The 19,820-nt window shown below is 43.4% G+C and overlaps 1 protein-coding gene across 2 annotated transcripts in view; it reads left to right on the forward strand.

The window, feature by feature from the left end:
* Positions 1-685: 685 nt before the first annotated feature.
* PRRC2A (proline rich coiled-coil 2A) overlaps positions 686-19,820 on the forward strand; it is an 89,942-nt gene continuing 70,807 nt past the window's right edge. For both annotated transcript variants that reach the window (XM_089659132.1, XM_089659133.1), the window contains exon 1: positions 686-842. The gene's annotated coding sequence lies outside the window, so the exon portion shown is untranslated. The remainder of the gene's footprint in view (positions 843-19,820) is intronic.

Genomic DNA, 19,820 nt, shown 5'->3' on the forward strand with positions numbered 1-19,820 from the left:
ATTCTGATGGCTACTGGGGATTTACCTCACTTTGGAGGGTTTTTTGTCACCCTTCTTGTTGTGGCTATGGGACAGGAAGTGAGAGGAAATCTCCTTGATGGGACACAGACGAACAAAAAATTACGGGGTTGTAACCCTCCTTTTTTCTATCCAAACGATGGAGAATTGTATTGTATCGTACTTTCTGTAATTTCCCAGTCCTGGTGCCAATCTGAGCCGTATATTGCCACATATTCTGCCATGTTGGCGCCAGGAAAACAAGCCTACTCAAACCCAAGATATAAAGCCTATTTCAAGTCTTTAGTAAGCCTTTAGCTGTGGTCAGTAAGAAATACAAACAACATTCTCATTATCTCGTTGTATCATATGTTGTTATTGTAACTGTACTTGAGGTGTACCAACATGGCGTGCCCAGTCAGCCACACAGGTGCTATTAGTGAGTACCAATATGGCCGCACGGATGCGGAAAAGCCTTCCCAGTTACCAAGCCTCGCTTTAGCTCGGACACGTTTAATGACAACAAATGCGCGGATTGGATAATCCATCTACATCCTCTCCGCCACTGGCCCGAAGTCCCGCCCTTCTCTACTCCTCGGCGAATCACTCCTCCGGCCGCCGCAGCCCCCGCCCTCCCAGCCGGTAGGCCTGGAATGCCGTGACGCCTTCTGTCTACGTTGTGTGGGGCCTCCTCTACTCCATCTTGTCATTTATCCCCCTCCCCCCATCGAGCTCCAAGGCAGAAGGGGGGGAAAGACAATCCGCCGCCATCCTCCTCCCGGCCGCCTTTCCCCATCCCGAAAACCCGCTCATCGGAACCCCCTCACCCGGCGCGTCGAGCCCAGGTGGGTATGGGGTGCGGGCTTTCCTCCCAACCTCAGCTGTTCCCCGATGAAGGCAGCCCTGGCCATAGAACCCCCCTACAAGACGTAGTGACGCCATTTTGTTTTCTGATCAGTCACCTACATCCTAATAACCCCCCAGATGCATCATATGTACCCCCTTCCCTGCATGGGGACACCCTGAGGGGCCCCTACAGCCCTCCTGGGGCCACATTAACCCTTAGTGTGCATTGCGTGTGTTCCCCTCCCCCATCACCTCTCCATCACTGGTACCCAATACTGCCACATCCCCTCCCCCACCCTGCCATAGATACCTGGGGGTGCAGGGCCAGCCAATCACAGCCCAGCAGCCTTATCAATACCAATTATTGATTGGCTATCAGTCCTCTCCAATGCACCTGGCAGGACATGGGTAGGGTGGGATGGGTGCCAGGCAGGGGACCTTCTGTCCCCCCACCCCCCACACACACATCTGTGATCTGTTACAGTGCCTATTTGCATAGCTAACGATTGATTATCAGTTATTGATCACCTATCAGACCATTTTCTTTGACGGGGGGTGGGTTATGGCGATAAGGGAATATATTTTATATAATCGCCCTCCTCTACTATGATGTCTGTTTGCATTTCTAATGATTGATTATCAGTTATTGATCACCTATCGGTTCATTTTCAATGTCTCTGACAGGGGTGGGTATGGCGTTTAGGGTGCTTCTCAGAATATATGTTATATCTTCGCGTTCTCTGCTATAATGCTTGTTTACGTTTCTAACGATTGATTATCAGTTATAATGCTTGTTTACGTTTCTAACGATTGATTATCAGTTATTGATCGGCTATTGGTCCCCTTCAATGTATTTGATCGGGAGTGGGTATAGGTGGGTGGGTATGAATGGTGATATCAAAATGCAATTTTATTTTTTTTTATTATTTATTTATTTTTTACTACTAATAATGTGCTTTTGCATTTCCAATGATTGATTATTATTAGTTATTGATCGGCTATCAGTCCTTTTTAGTTGTCTTTAATAAGGAGGGGGTATGGTAAGAATGTATTTTTATTATTTTTTTATTCTATATTTTTTTTTACTAATAATGTGCTTTTGCATTTCTAATAATTATCAGTTATTGATCAGCTATTGGTCCCTTTCAATGCATTTGATACGGAGTGGGTATGGGGTATAGGTCCCTATGTATTTTTACTATTTTTTGCTACTTTTGTTTTGTGTGTTTTTGTTTGTTTTTTTTTTTTTTTGTTAAACTAATGTGCTTTTGGATATCTAATGATTGATTATTAGTAATTGATCGGCAATCAGTCCCTTCAGTGCATATGTCAGCAGGTGGGTATAGTAGAATAGGTGCCTGTTGGGATAATTTTATTTTATTATCCTCTATCTGTTCTCTACCATAATTCTCATTTGCATTTCTCATTATTGTTGATCAGTTATTGATTGGCTATTGGTCCTTTTCAATACCTATGGCAGTGGTTGGGTAGAAGAGGTGCCTATCAGAATAATTTTATATTGGTATCCTTTACTATTGGAATGATTTGATATCATCATCCTCTGTTCTCCACCATAATGCTTGTATGCTCTTCTCAATATTGATTATCAGTTATTGATCGGCTATTGGTCCCTTTCAATGCCTTTGACTAGATATGGGCATGGCAGTAATGGTGCCCAGCAGAATATATGTTATACCATCATCCTCTGTCATTTACTTTATGGCTTTTTTGCATTTCTTATTATTGATTATCAGCTATTGGACCATTTCAATGTAGTTGATTGGCGGTGGGTATTGGTGGTATAGGTACGTATTAGAATGTATTTTATTTTGCTACTTTTCTCTTTACTATAACCTTTTTTTCATTTCTGATTATCAGTTATTGATCAGCTGTCAATTCATATGACAGGTGGTGGGTATGGGGTTATAGTTGTAATATTTAGTATTAAATATTATATAATTTTAGTAATTTTATATCGTCCTAAATTATTGGAATCATTTTATATCATCCGCTATCTGTTCTGTACCATACTACTTGTTTGTACTTCTCATTATTGATTATCAGTTATCAATTGGTTATTGGTACCTTTCAATACCTATGACGGGTTGGTTGGGCATGGGTGCCTATCGAAACAATTTTATATCACCATCCTCTATCTGTTCTCTACTGTAAAGCTTGCTTGCACATCTAATTATTATCAGTTATTGATCACCTATTGGCCCCTTTCAATGCACATGACACGGGGTGGGTATGGTAGTACAGGTGCCTATTATAATGCCCTTTTCCTGTTTCATAATCTTTAAATTTTTATTTATTTATTGAAATTTTGTCAAGCCGTTATCATTTGATTATCAGTTATTGAGCAGCTATCAGTCCCTTTAATTGCCCTTGATGGGGAGTGGGTATGGTGGGGAGTGGGTATGGTGGGGAGTGGGTATGGTGGGGAGTGGGTATGGTGGGGAGTGGGTATGGTGGGGAGTGGGTATGGTGAGGAGTGGGTATGGTGGGGAGTGGGTATGGTGAGGAGTGGGTATGGTGGGGAGTGGGTATGGTGGGGAGTGGGTATGGTGGGGAGTGTGCCTATCAGAATATACTATTATTGTGCTACGTCTCTTCTCTACAATCCTTTTTTTTTTTTTTTTTTTTTTTTTATAATACGTTAATTTGTAAATTGAAATGATTTCATCCATTATCATGTTTGATTACCGTCAGTTATTGAACATCTATTGGTCCCTTTTAATGGTGGGGATGATGCTGTCCATGCAGGCTTGGAATTCTTACATTGCAGATGATTTTACCAAAATATAATGGCCTTTGCAAAAGATCTTCCTTCCCCCCCCCCCCCCCCCAGATCTTTACTGGATATTGGGTGAGTGGCATTGATATGGCTATAAGGACGTGTTTCCAATACTGTCTTTCATATCGATTAACAAATGATGTTCTGATCGTTCAGCTATTGGTCCAATGATATGACAGGGGGTGGGGGTGATGCTGCAGGTGCAGGCTCCGAATATTTACATTGCAGATGCTTTTACCTACTGAGGTTCTGGAAAAAATATTGATTGTCTATCAGACAGGTGATCGGGTTTAGATGCATGGGTGCAATGCTTAGTGTGCTTAAGGTTCACAAAATTTAGTTGCGTGTTTTTTTTTCTTTTTTTTTATATATTTCTGATCATTATTCTGTGATCATTCACCTTTTCTGGTGGATCCTATTGGTGAATATTTATCCACTTGCCCTCCAGAGGATTTACCCCTACCCCCCTTCCTGACTAGGCCATTTTTTGCGATATGGCGCTGCATTGCTTTAACTGACAATTGCGCGGTCATGCAATGTTGCAGCCAAATGAAATTTATATCATTGAGCTTTCTTTTGGTGGTATTTTATCACCTGTGCGGTTTTTTTTTAATTTTTTTTTCCCTATGAACAAAAAAAGACCAGACCATTTTGAAAAAAAACCTATTTTTGACTTTTTGCTATAAAACATCCATTAAAAAAAAAAAATTTCGTCATAAATTTAGGCCAAAATGTATTCTGCGACATGTCTTTGCTAAAAACAAAATCCCAATACGTGTAAATTAGTTGGTTTCTGTGAAAGTTATAGCGTCTACAAATGGCGGTATAGATACTGGAATTTTTATTTTTTTTATACTTGTAATGGCGGCGATCAGCGACTCCTAGGGGTTTATTTACTAAAGCTGGAGAGTCCAAAATCAGACTCCCTTCTGCATAGAAACCAATCAGCTTCCAGGTTTCATTGCCAAAGCTTCATTGAACAAGCTGAGGTTAGAAGCTGATTGGTTTCTATGCAGAAGGGAGTCTGATTTTGGACTCTCCAGCTATAGTAAATAAACCCCATAGCGTCACTTTTGCATATCCTGTGTGGCTTTTATTTTTTAGCTATTGATGATTTTTACTACAGTGCTTAGGACAGTGCTAGCTATTGTACGATGTAGGAGCAGCCTTGGCAAATGTAGCGGCTCATTCACACTATCTCCCTTCAGCGGAATAAATCATTGCAGGCTCAAGACCAGAGCATAGAAAACAATTTTTTTCTACGAGTCCAGTTCACATCACACAGCTGCCTTGAGGTAGGATGTGGTGGATTGTGTAAAAATACATTTATGCAGCACAAATTGCACTACATGTCACAGCAGCACTTCGGAATATGCTGCAGTGCATTGAACTGAAAGGACTTGTACACACCAGCTCGCATTCTAAGGGCTTGTTTACACTAGCAATTGGGGGATGGTAAAATGATGCAGTTGAGTTGCTTTTCCTCCCCCCCCCCCCCCCCCAAAAAAAAAAAAACTACCCAGCTTTATGATGTGAATAATTGTTTTATATATGCCTTGGTGTTGATCTATGCAAATCATTGCAGCTCAACTGATGCTGTGTGAAGGAGCCTTGACGTGTCATTTTGTGACAGTTCAATAAAGTTTAAAAAAGAAAGTAAAATAGAAATTGTGCTTTGGGTTGCAACAATGCAAAGCACCACCCCTACACAACGGATGCAGACGTTTTAGGCCTAAACTATTGATGCTTTTATAATCTTCTTTAAAGGCCAAGTTTACTTTTTTTTTTTTTTTTTAAATAAAATTCAGCTCCCCAATGCACCAATATACCATTGATGTACAGCAATGGCAAAAATATACAAGCTTTCTTTGATCTGGAGAGCAAGGCCTTACCTTAGCCCTTGGTAAATTTCTTAAAAAGCTTTTTCAATTCTTGGAATGTGGACAGAGGAGCCAGTAGGACCTCGGAAGCAGATTACCAGCAGATCTCATTAGCACACACATACCCAAGCGTCCCTTCATCTGCACACAGGCCACATGGAGCGCACAGGACACCCTTGATGTAGTGCAAGGACCTGCTTGATTGGATATAGATATAGAGTGATTGGATAGATCTTGTGTGCTCCTATTATTATTATTATTATTATTATTATTTAGATTTGGTAAATCTAAAGTAGATTGTACAGAGTTTGTTCAATCAGATTGTATAGTGCATGGCCACATTTATACACCTAATTTTTAACTAGTTTTGCTTTCAGTTCATTAATTGTTATAGGCACAACAAACACAAGCAAGTAGAGGTGCACTGAAATGAAAATTCTGGTGCCGAAACTAAAAATTCAAAATGCACTTGGCCAAAAACCAAAATGTTCAGTTTTTGAAAATGAATATATGTTTTTTGGTAAAAAATACACTAACAAATAAGAAAAAAACAATACCCCAATTTTTTTGTAAAATATGAAAGAGGATGTTACGGCGAGTAAATAGATACCAAACATATCATGCTTTAAAATTGCGCACGCACGTGGAATGGCGTGAAACTGCAGTACTTTAAAACTCTCCATAGGTGGTGCTTTAAAAATTTCTACAGGTTAGCAGTGTGAAGTTACAGAGGAGGTCTAGTGCAAAAATTATTGTTCCCGCTCTGACTTTCGTGGCAATACCTCACGTGTGTGGTTTGAACACAGTTTACATATGTGGGCGTGGCCTACGTATGCGTTCACCATTAAGTGCAAGGACGGGGGCACTTTAAATGTTTTTTTAAATTTTATTATTTTTTTGCACAGTCCCTTCAAAAAAATTTAATAGCTTTTATTCTTATCACAAGAAATGCGTGCATCCCTTGTGATAGAAATAATTAGTGACAGGTCCTCTTTATGGAGAGTTATGGGGTCAATAAGATCCCACATCTTTCCTCCTACAATGTAAAGCATTGGATCAAAAAAGCAATGATCTAGTTCTTTACAAAAAAAAAAAAAAAAAATGGCCGGACCGGAAAGTGACATCTCTCTGGTCCTCCAGGGGCATAGAGATGAGTGGCGGCCATCTTTCCTTCATTCATCTGTATGCCCAGCGCCGGGATCGATGGTTTTTCAGGTAAGGCTGAGAAGTACGGGGCGGGGTTTTTTCGGTACCTGCATCGGTGCTTTTTTTTTTTTTTTTTTTGCGGCCACCAAAATTTCGGTGCATCCCTAGAAACAAGCACACATTTTGCCACATGAAAAAACGGGTGACAAATGCAGCAAAACACGCAGTGAAAGATGTGCAACTCTCATCACGCCAAAATGTCCCATGAGCTACTTTGCCACGTGTAGCGCAGCCCACTGAAATCAACAGGCTGCCCTATATGTGTGACTGGAAAAACCAGCCAAAAAACATGCGCTCCCTCTACTCTGTGTGAATGGGGCCTAAAAGTGAAATTGGTGCGTTTACACAGAACAATGAGGCTGCATTGCATTGCGGTGTGTTTCCAAATGTCTGGCAATCTGCACAGAAAATGCATGCTTTACCATGCGATTCAGAAACACGCTGCAAATATGCATCATGCTTGTGTTGTCATTACGTGTTAAAGAACCCCAAGTGCGGCAAACCCATCAAAAACTGCGGTAAGGTCCACTCCAAAAAAAGTTCTGTAGATTTTCTGGGGCGATCATTGTGTGTATGGCAGCCCGTTCAAGTGAATATGCTGCCCTATGCGTGACGAGTGAAACCGCTTCAAAACAAACGCACACGGGAATAGGAGTCTTCACTACGTGGGGATGTGAACGTGACCTGAGAACTGAGTGTTTCCATCTACTCCCTCCTATGTACTTATCAATATTGCAATACACTATGCAACCTGATTGTACAATCTCTGTACAATTTCCTTTAGATTTACCAGAACTATGGAATAGGAGGACACACCTGAGCAATCTATTCAATTGGTATCAAATCAGACGGGCCCTTGTACTACATAGCTAATGGGAGGAAGGTAGTATTGTAATGAAGGAGGTGTGGTCCAGAGTAGTGAACACACCCTCTTCTGTGATGCAACAAGGAAGTGAAGGCTTCTGGGAAGTGGCCTACAGGAAGTGAATGCTGAGAGACCATCGACAGGAAATGATGCAATCTGAAAATCCAATCACAATCTCACAGAAATTGACAAAGAATAAAATGTCCTGTGGATGAGGTGAGAGAAAAGCACATTGGGATGGCTGGGCCAGAAATGCCATTGGAAAATGCTTCTATTTTTTTTAGGAAAAGTGAAATTCTGCCCGAAAAGGTGAACTTATCCTTTTACCCGCTTCCCAACCGCCTGATAGCAGATATACTGCTACAGGGTGGCATGGATGCGCAAAATCACGTATGTATATGTGATTTTTGCATTTCCAGGTAGGGGGCGCGTGCGAGGTACGCACGCCCTACCCGCACCACCATTCGTGGCTCCCAATCACCAGGTCCTGTCCGGAGATTGCCAAGCAGCTCCGATGGGGAGGAGAACTGTTTGTAAACAAAACAGTTCTCCTCCCTGTCAGCTCATGCACACTGCATTGGATGGCTGTGCACAGCACATTCCTGCAAAACAGTGTGATTACAATGAAGCACAAACACACAGCCCCATAGTAAAACCCACCCAGCACACAGTTAACCCCTTCCTGCCCAGTGCCATTAGTACAGTGTCAGTGCTTTTGTTTAGCACTGATCACTGTATTGGTGTCACTGGGGGTGTCAGTTCCTTCTATTGTCAGAATCCCCACCGCAGTCCCACTGTAAATCGCTGATCGCCGCTATTATTAGTAAAAAAATTCCCGTATCTATACCGCCATTTGTAAACGCTATAACGTTCACGGAAACCAAATAATTTACATGTATTGGGATTTCTTTTAGCAAAGACATGGAGCAGAACACATTTTGGCCTAAATTTATGACAAAATTTGATTTTTTTTTTTTAATTTTTTACTAGACATGTTTAATAGCAAGAAGTCAAAAATATAGTTTTTTTCTCAAAATTGTCGGTCCTTGTTTTTTTTTTGTTTTTTTTGTAGCGCAAAAAATAAAAACCGCACAAGTGATCAAATACCACCGAAAGAAAGCTCGATTTGTGGGGAAAAAAGGATGTTAATTTCATTTGGGTGCAGCATTGCATGACCGCACAATTGTCAGTTAAAATAATGCAGTGCCATAACACAAAAAATGGCCTGGTCAGGAAGGGGGGTAAATCCTCTGGAGGGGCAAGTGGTTAAAGTGAAAAATAATAAATAAAATCTTGTCAAAATTTAAAGCGGAGCTCCACCCAAAAGGGGAAGTTTTGCTTTAATGCTTTGTCCCCCGCTTCCCATTAACCCCTTCATGCCGGATCGTCCCAGCGTGAAGAGGTGTTCCTGAGCCGGGAGGTGGGCAGGGCTTAGTGTCATGTGGCCGCCGTGACGTCACGGCCGGTCACATGATCGGGAAAGGTCCCGATCGAAAGAGCGGTCCGGGACCTTTCCGTGAGTACCGCACATGTGTGCTGGGAGCGCGCAGGGCACGCACTCTCAGCACATATGTTTTTTGTTACATGAACGCAAATGTGCTGCCGCTCGGCGTCTAGGCCCAGACGCCGGGAGGCCGCACATTTGCGTGCAGCCGGCGTGGAGGGGTTAAGGATTGGCACCTTGGGGGAGCGGGTACCCGAATTTGACAGGTACCCGCTCACACTGCGATCGCCTAGACCAGGGGTAGGCGGCAACCTGTGGCTCTCTAACTGTTGTGGAACTACATTTCCCATGAGGCATTGCAAAGATTACAAAACTGACAGTTACAGCTATGACTTGCAGAGGCATGATGGAACTTGTAGTCCTGCGGCTCTCAGGTTGCCTACCCCTGGCCTAGACGATTAGAAGCGGACGTTGTCCTCCCTCCAAACTCATAAGGCTTTCCAAAATGTATATATCTCTTCCAGAATTGAAGGTCAAGTGTCCATATTGCATCCGTGATCATACACTCCGTTCAGTGATGTGGACAAAGCTGACTTATACTTGGTTCACCTCTGTTGTGTTTAAAATGACATCCATACGTGCTCCTTCACCAGCTGTGCTCTCACCTGGTAAATATGACCAAACCGTTAAGTGAGGTCATAAAAAGCTTGTGTCCCTTATGTGGATTGTGGCTGGATGGGATAATTATCCTACAGGGTTTTAGGGTCCCCACGCTTCCTTAAAGATCTTCCTCCATTTGTCCGTGTGCCACAAGAAATAATCATAACATAGTGCCTTATCCTCTTTTTATCACATTGTATTACACTCACATATACATGCTGTAAAAACCGCTGTTGTATTACTGCAAATACTCGCTAGCAATCCGATGTTGTATACTTGCTGTTATCTGTCTCCTTCCGCATGAGCGTCATGACGTCAGACCCCCTACCCTACGCGTTACGCCACCGGGTCACGTGGCTTAAACACAACAGAGGTGAACCAAGTATAAGTCGGTTTTGTCCACATCACTGAAAGGGAATGTATGATTACGGATGTAATATGGACACTTTACCTTCAATTCTGGAAGAGATATATACATTTTGGAAAGACTTATGAGTTTGGAGTTTATATAATTTTATATGTTTCCAGTTGAGCGCGACACTAATTTTATTGTATTTGCAAGTGGTTAAGGTGGTTGTAAAGGCTCAAGGTTTTATACCTTCATGAATTCTATGCATGAAGGTAAAAAACCTTCTGTGTGCTGCCCACCCCCAGCTCCTCTCTAATACTTTCCTGTGCCCCATCCCGATCCAGCGATGTCCACGAGAGCCTCGGTAATCACAGCCGGTGAGCCAATGAGAAGAGAGAGCGGGTGGGGCTTTGTGTTTGAATGGACATGCAGAGCAGCAGCTCAGGAGCGAGCCTGCTTGGGTGCCCCCATTGCAAGCTGCTTGCGCTGGGGGCACTAAGCAGGAGGAGAGGGACTGGTGAGGGTTCCAAGAAGGAGGAGGATTGGGCCTGTTATTTTTTTTTTTTTAAATCTTCCCTGTGGGGAATCTCCTATAGCAATCTTGGCCTTACAGCTTTACCACTAACAACCTGTTATTGATTGGCTATCGGTCCTTTATTTCTAGATTTGACCAGTAGCAGACATCCAGCAGCGGCTGCATTCCTGCAGGATTTACATTGCCTCTAATCTAGCATAGTAACACTTGACAAAATGCTCACTGCGAAGAATGCTCCTTGCATTGGTGGTCACTGGGCAGGGTGCTCCTCCCGCTGGTGCTCACTGGGCAGGGTGCTCCTCCCGCTGGTGCTCACTGGGCAGGGTGCTCCTCCCGCTGGTGCTCACTGGGCAGGGTGCTCCTCCCGCTGGTGCTCACTGGGCAGGGTGCTCCTCCCGCTGGTGCTCACTGGGCAGGGTGCTGCTCCCGCTGGTGCTCACTGGGCAGGGTGCTGCTCCCGCTGGTGCTCACTGGGCAGGGTGCTGCTCCCGCTGGTGCTCACTGGGCAGGGTGCTGCTCCCGCTGGTGCTCACTGGGCAGGGTGCTGCTCCCGCTGGTGCTCACTGGGCAGGGTGCTGCTCCCGCTGGTGCTCACTGGGCAGGGTGCTGCTCCCGCTGGTGCTCACTGGGCAGGGTGCTGCTCCCGCTGGTGCTCACTGGGCAGGGTGCTGCTCCCGCTGGTGCTCACTGGGCAGGGTGCTGCTCCCGCTGGTGCTCACTGGGCAGGGTGCTGCTCCCGCTGGTGCTCACTGGGCAGGGTGCTGCTCCCGCTGGTGCTCACTGGGCAGGGTGCTGCTCCCGCTGGTGCTCACTGGGCAGGGTGCTGCTCCCGCTGGTGCTCACTGGGCAGGGTGCTGCTCCCGCTGGTGCTCACTGGGCAGGGTGCTGCTCCCGCTGGTGCTCACTGGGCAGGGTGCTGCTCCCGCTGGTGCTCACTGGGCAGGGTGCTGCTCCCGCTGGTGCTCACTGGGCAGGGTGCTGCTCCCGCTGGTGCTCACTGGGCAGGGTGCTCCTTCTGTTTGGTGGGCACTGGGCAGGGTGCTCCTTCTGTTTGGTGGGCACTGGGCAGGGTGCTCCTTCCGTTTGGTGCTCACTGGGCAGGGTGCTGCTCCCGCTGGTGCTCACTGGGCAGGGTGCTCCTCACGTTTGGTGGTCACTGGGCAGGGTGCTCCTCACATGGCCAGTGGAAGGAATGCCTCCTATATTGGTGATCAGTGTAGATGTGCCCCTTACTTTGGTAGTTATTGTAGGTGACGGATCAGTCAGCCATTACTCAAGGAACCCCTAGCAGCCTCTGGAGGAGCCCTGGTGTGGATCATGGGGGAGACATTGTGTACAGCTGTGTTTAGGAAATGTACTTTTCTGCATCAGCTGCAACATTTTCAGGTTATTGATATTCCTCTGTTCCACTCATTTGAACTCCATCTCCTCTGCTGATTAATAATTTACAGTGCTTGGGTTTGGAGATCAGCCCGTGATTATGGTAACACGTTGCTAAGTGTTATTTTAGGGAACGAGGGCTTTACTGTTGCTTTACTGTCGGTGTTTTGAATTCTGCTGAGCTTGTTAAATTGTAACATTGATGGGAAGACCAAGGCTGATGATTTCTTGTAAACAGCTGGTCAGAATGGAGCATTGTTTTGAAGCAGCATGTATCATTGTTACAAGGGAAGGAATACACTCCTGGTGTCTTCATCTTGTTTAAGTTCCAGTTTTGATGACAATGTAAGCGGCTGTTGACCCCTTAGGGCTCATTTACATCAGTAAACACAAATACTCCTGCACTTGGGGGTGGGCTCAGCTAGGGCGATGGCTACATCTCGGATGTCCTGGAATATGCACTCCTTGCTGCCCTCAATGGACCGGGGTAGTCCAAATGCATCAGTGGCCGTGTTATACCGCCGTGTCAGGTGATCACATGGTTTATTTTATTTAAGTTCATTGAGATGTCACAAAAATGACATTGGGGGCATCTCAACACCCTGCCCTGCATGCACATGAAGCATGTCCTACTTTTGTCCTGCGGTGTGAACTGAACTAATTGGGCTGCCCAGCCCATACATGAAGACGCTGGAAGCAGGGTTACTTGTTGGTCACTTGCTCTTAAAGCGGACCTTCACCCTTTTCCACTACTTCCCTCCACCCCTCCTTTCATCCTCTGTAGGTATCCCACTGTTTTAAAAATGCAAATTAATTAAATACTTGTGAGCCACTAGAAGTTTTCTTACTTGTACAGCAATAAATTCGGTGTATAGAAATATTATTAAGTACTGAATAAAGTGAACCCCTACTAAATTAATTAACGTGCTTAATTGAAATATTTAGATCGCTAGGTACTTATTACACCCTCTCCAGGTGTATGGATGTGAATTTCATATATCTATATTGTACCGCGCTCCAAACTATATAACTATAAGTGCTTTAAATAAATTATAAATAAATATTGTGTATCACCAATAATTCAATATTAATCTATAACCATGATGCTTAAATCCATAATTGCATAATATTTAAATCCATGATTAAAGTGAATCAAAAAATTTAGTATGCACAAAAAACTGCGTGCATGGAAAACTCATAAAAGTGAAAAAATGAAGTGAAAAAAAAATGTAAAAAATAAAATAAATTGAGAAAAAAGTATATATAAGTGAATAATAGTTCAATTCATACAAGTTGAGATGGTAATGTAGTTCAATCTAATCTGCGTGGTAAGTCAGTGTTCATGACATGAACCTCTCTCTCCTTCCTCCTCTCCTTTCTCCTCAATACAGCCTTATTTCAATAGGGACTTTATCCTCTAGTTGCTTGGCTTATTCCTCCATAATCGATACCTGGTGGCAATGATGATCTTTTAAAGGATCTTGGCAGAGTGAATGAAAAATGACGTGGTTGCTGTGAAATTTCTGGCTGGTCACTGACACTTTTAGATCTTTTCTTGCATTCCACAGAGAGTCGGTCTTTGCAGTGCTTGTGGCAGGTAACACCACATGATTGCCTCACTGAGCCAAATCCTCCATTTGTTTTTCACATGTTCCCCCCTTCCATCCAGATTTTGCAGCTCATAGTGGGAGGATTTCAGTAACAGAGGCCTTGTGGTCAATCTAGAAAGAAACACTTGTGTTTCTTTCTAGATTGACCACAAGGCCTCTGTTACTGAAATCCTCCCACTATGAGCTGCAAAATCTGGATGGAAGGGGGGAACATGTGAAAAACAAATGGAGGATTTGGCTCAGTGAGGCAATCATGTGGTGTTACCTGCCACAAGCACTGCAAAGACCGACTCTCTGTGGAATGCAAGAAAAGATCTAAAAGTGTCAGTGACCAGCCAGAAATTTCACAGCAACCACGTCATTTTTCATTCACTCTGCCAAGATCCTTTAAAAGATCATCATTGCCACCAGGTATCGATTATGGAGGAATAAGCCAAGCAACTAGAGGATAAAGTCCCTATTGAAATAAGGCTGTATTGAGGAGAAAGGAGAGGAGGAAGGAGAGAGAGGTTCATGTCATGAACACTGACTTACCACGCAGATTAGATTGAACTACATTACCATCTCAACTTGTATGAATTGAACTATTATTCACTTATATATACTTTTTTCTCAATTTATTTTATTTTATTTTTTACATTTTTTTTTCACTTCATTTTTTCACTTTTATGAGTTTTCCATGCACGCAGTTTTTTGTGCATACTAAATTTTTTGATTCACTTTAATCATGGATTTAAATATTATGCAATTATGGATTTAAGCATCATGGTTATAGATTAATATTGAATTATTGGTGATACACAATATTTATTTATCCCACTGTTTTGATGTGGGTTTTTTTTTTTTTAACTTTTTTTTAAACTTTTTTTAGGCAAAAATGTCTGGCCTCCCCCTCCCCCCATACATGTCAGACATAGACCTCCCGCTGTGCCTTCCAGGACATGCAGGTCACATTTCCCAGGAGGCATAGCCTTCCATTGAGAAAAGGAGGAGGAGGCCTGCTGAACCAGGAAGAGGCGGCAGGCCTCTCAATGAAAGAACATGGTGGCATGAGAGCTGTGGTTGTGCATGAGAGGATCTCAGCTGGACAATGCTGGATGGGTGAGCATCTGAAATTGTGCAGATACCACCTTTTAAGGTAAGTGTTGGTGAAAAAGAATGAGGCGGGGGACAGGGGGAACAAACAGCCATCAAATGCCCATGGGAGCACTCAGGAAGACCCCTAGTTCTCCACTCTGAATTGTACTGTATTTGCCTGAAAGCAGCCTTTTTACAGTGTTACTGGATCTCCCCACTCCAAACTCCGAAGCTGCAGCAAGTGAGAGCATGCCTCATTTTCAGAGATGTGTCTTGCAGCCTGTCCCGCAGCCTGTTTCCCCCGGTCTCTGTGTCCCGCAGCCTGTTTCCCCCGGTCTCTGTGTCCCGCCGCCTGTTTCCCCCGGTCTCTGTGTCCCGCCGCCTGTTTCCCCCGGTCTCTGTGTCCCGCCGCCTGTTTCCCCCGGTCTCTGTGTCCCGCCGCCTGTTTCCCCCGGTCTCTGTGTCCCGCCGCCTGTTTCCCCCGGTCTCTGTGTCCCGCCGCCTGTTTCCCCCGGTCTCTGTGTCCCGCCGCCTGTTTCCCCCGGTCTCTGTGTCCCGCCGCCTGTTTCCCCCGGTCTCTGTGTCCCGCCGCCTGTTTCCCCCGGTCTCTGTGTCCCGCCGCCTGTTTCCCCCGGTCTCTGTGTCCCGCCGCCTGTTTCCCCCGGTCTCTGTGTCCCGCCGCCTGTTTCCCCCGGTCTCTGTGTCCCGCCGCCTGTTTCCCCCGGTCTCTGTGTCCCGCCGCCTGTTTCCCCCGGTCTCTGTGTCCCGCCGCCTGTTTCCCCCGGTCTCTGTGTCCCGCCGCCTGTCTACAGCAGCCTCTGGCGGTCTCCTGTGGCCAGGTTTAAAAGAAAGCAAAATGAAAGTGTTTATCTGTTCTACGTCTTTTTTGCCTGCGAGCACCAAAGATAATTATTAAGCAATGAGAAGTCACAGGTTTGGAATTCACTGATTTTTTTTTTTTTTTTTTATTGATTGTATGTATGTTTCTCTTGTTAAAAGTTAACAAATATTCGGTCTTGTGTTGCTAAGCAACAGGTCAGTGGCTTCCTAAAAGGATTGGACATGCACTTTAAATGGTGTGCAGTAAACGAATACCACATTTTGCATACAGTACAACAATTTACTTTTTTTTTATTTTATTGTGTAGTCTTGGCTGAAGACAAAATTCTGTTCAATAAGTCATACATTAGAGGTGAACTCAGAAGACCTGATTGCCCAGGTCCAGATTATTTGTCGGTTTATTGATCCAGTCAGTATCTTGTTTGCACTCATATATTTATGCTCAAGTAGACATTAGTGCTGGCTCACCTATTGATAAATCACTACAATAAAACTAAAGGTATCACTCGGGGTGATTAATGATTCCAAGCTGTCCTTGTTTCTATAGACTTCTTCATATATAATTTGAGTTTTAATACCAATAGTGTTATTAGTCTGTTAATCGTTTAAAAAACTGTTTCCATGCATGCTGTATATTTATAAATATGTATGGGGAGAGCTCATTAACCACTTCAATACCGAGCACTTATACCCCCTTCCTGCCCAGGCCAATTTTCAGCTTTCAGCGCTGTCGCGCGTTGAATGACAATTGCACGGTCATGCAACACTGTACCCATATGAAATTTTTATCATTTTTTTCACACAAATAGAGATTTCTTTTTAATCACCATTGAGTGTTTTATTTTTTGCTAAATAAAACAAAAAACACCTGAAACTTTTGAAAAAAACGCACTTTTTTTAGTTTCTGTTATAAAATTTTGCAAATAACATTTCAAATGTAGGTCAAAATGTATTCTACTACATTTCTTTGGTGAAAATTAATAATATAATTGTTTTTCAAATATTTCTATTTTTCTTTTTTTTTACTATTTTATTTTTCACCACACTGTGACCAAAGCAATACAATATTACCATAGTAACATTGAACTACTCTGGGCAAGTGATCAGGATTTTTTTTTTTTTTTAACACATTATGATTGCTAATACCAATGTATTTCATTGATTTTTGCAATCATTCTTACTGAATGAAACTGATTAATTCAGTCTTTTGTTGTGATTAGCTGTGATTGGGCAAAGCTGATCACATGATACAGATGGGCTGTGAATGGCCCTGTCTGTATCATGTTGACCAGTGACAGCTAACATACTTGTATACAATGAATGGCATGACAGGAAGCCATCCATTGTATACAATTGACATGATCTGCTGTGATTGGTCACAGGACAATGGCAACGGGTCAGTGTAGTGATATGTCATCGACTGTGTCCCGTGGACTCAACTGGTGACAGATCGCGCCGCTGTGTGGCCACGTGAGCAGCTCGTTTTGGCAGAACATCATATGACTCCCAGTCACAACGGCGAGTGTCCCGCCTGGCTGTCAATCTGCTATAGGCCGGGCGGGAAGGTTTTAGTGTATGTGCAATAGTAGGGAAGGGTTAACACCCCTAGAAGTTTATTTGCTATCTGTGCCCTCATTTCACTTCCCTTGGTTTTCTGAAGATGCAACAGGAAGTGAAAATTATGCCCCATACACACGGTGAGAATATCGGGTTTAAAAAAAATTGCTTTTGGAGCAATCGTCCTGCCCAATCATCACTCCCCCACGGAAGGTAGACATGTGATATGGGCCAGTGGAGGAGAGAAGCTGAGGAGCTCAGTGGGCAGCTACCCAAGGAGTTGCTGATGCCTGGTGCCAGCAGTGGATGGGCTGGCGGAAGCCCAGGCGCTGGGACATGATTTCTGGTCACTGCGTTGAGCTTTGCATTATATCACTTCCAAAGTTGTGTTCTGTTGTTTGAGAATTTTTGTAACCTAAAGTAGAACTTTGGACAAAAACTTCTTTACATGTCCTTGTTGTTGATTTCTTGCCGTCACTGAATATGTCTTCCATCTATCTCTGAAATAGCCTATTCATTTTCAAATCAAATCGTTAATTTTGTTTGGTGTCCCGTTTGTAAGACCGGTGGCTGCTATGCCTCCTATTCCCCCAGCTACTGGTCTTGGCAAATCCCTTCTGTAGTCCTTTCTCCAGGAAGCAGTAATGTCATTCAGTCCCACTTGCAGAGGTGGGCAGACTTAGATTCGTTCAGCATGGCCTAGTGTACCCGCCCACATTCACTACAATTTCCTTTGGATGATGGAAACTGCAGTTTCCTTTTATTGCAGAGAGAGAGGACAGGATATCATGTAATCCCAGCTGATACAGCTAATCCTTGGCAGAGCAGATGCTGTTATCTTTTGAATTACAGAAATTAGGTCATGAAAACTGTTTAGATTTTTCTCAAAGCGATTCTAAAGGTTCGTTATTTATTTTTTTGTGAATTAACAAACATGTCTATACTTACGTGCTGTGTGCAGTGGTTTTGCACAAAGAAGCTTGGATTCTCCTCTGGGGTCCCTCGCAGGCTCTCCTGGCTCCTCTTGTCTGTCGGGTGCCCCCACAGCAAACCGCTTGCTATAGGGGCACCCACTGCTCCGTTTGTCCATTCACACATGGAGCCATGGATTGGCCCTGCCCCCTCTCCTCATTGGCTGACTGGATGTGATTGAGAGTAGCAGGAGCCAATGGCTCCCACTTGCTATCTCAGCCAATGAGGAGGCAGAGACCCGAGACAGCCGAGGCTGTCATTCAAATTGTTGGATGCAAAGCAGGGAGCATAAACAGGCACCTTGCTTGGTCAAAACAAAACCTACTACACAGTAAACATCGTTGGGCAGACAGTTAACCCTTTGATTGCCCCTAAATGTTGGCCCCTTCCCAGCCAGTGTCATTAGTACAGTGACCATGTACAGTATTAGCACTGATCACTGTGTCAGCAGCAGTTCCCACCCAGTGTCAGATTGCCCACCGCACTATCACAGTCCCACTATAAGTCTCTGATCACTGCCATTACTAGTATATAAATAAAAATTACAGTATATTTACCATTGTTTGTAGACACTATAACTTTCACCCAAACCAATTAATATACACTTATTGGGATTTTTTTCCCCAAAGACATGTAGCAGAATACATTGTGGCCTAAACTTATATTTTAAATCTTTTTTAATTGGATATGTTTTATAGCAGAAAGTAAAAATTATTTATTTTCAGAATTGAGCTTTTTTTTTTTGGTGTTATATAACCAAAAATAAAAACCTGGCGGTGATCAAATACCACCGAAAGAAAGCTCTGGCACCGGACACAGCCAATAACTGATCACTGTACCAGCCCGCTGCCAGTACCATGTGATCGCTGTGACCAATCACAGCAGATCGCATGACAGTTGTAAGCAATGAATGGCTTCCTTTCGTGCCATTCATTGCTTACAATTGTGTTGCTAGTTGTAATCACATGGTACACACAGGGCCAATCTGAGCCCATCTGTACCATGTGATCATCTGTGGCCAATCACAGCTAATCACAACAATAACTACTGAAGGAGTCAGTTTCATTCAGTAAAAATGGTTGTTTATACCAGTGAAATTCACTGGTAAAAGGAATCCTAATGTGTGTAAAAAAAAAAAAAAAAAAAAAAAAAATACTGATCACTTCCCCAGAATAATGTGATGTTACTATGATTTCCTGGTCACAGGAGAAAAAAAAAATCATTTTTTTTTTCTTTCATACAGTCACTAATCAGTGTCCCTGATAACTGCCACACAAGTTATATGATGACCCTATATTGCACTAGTATGTTATAACATTTATGACAAAAATTGTCAACTTCAAAAGATTCACCATGTCTTTTACTAAATATCTCAAACTGTCTTTCTGAAAAGCGGTCATTTGGGGGGTGTTTGTACTGTCCCGGCATTTTTGGGCCTCATGATATGAGATCGGCCATCAGTACATCAGGATTGATCGATTTTCAGATATATATACCATAGTTTGTGGACTTTATACCTTTCCTACCAACTAAATTATAAATGCAGATTTGGGTTATTTTCATCATAGATATGTAGCAGAATGCATTTTGGCCTAAATTTTTGAAGAAAGATTATTTGCAAAATTTGTTAACAAAATAAGAAAAACACTTTTTTTTTCCCCTCAAATTTTCTGCTTTTTTTTTTTTTTTCCCATTTATGGCACAAGGAAAAAAACCCAGTGGTGTTAAATGCCACCAGAAAAAAACTATTTGTGTGAAAAAAATGCTAAAAATAGCAGTGTTGCATGACCGCGCAATTGTCATTC

The sequence above is a fragment of the Staurois parvus genome, unplaced genomic scaffold (assembly GCF_062004578.1).
Source record: "Staurois parvus isolate SC_StPar_1 unplaced genomic scaffold, SC_StPar_1.0 ptg001133l, whole genome shotgun sequence".
Classification (NCBI taxonomy): Eukaryota; Metazoa; Chordata; class Amphibia; order Anura; family Ranidae; genus Staurois; species Staurois parvus.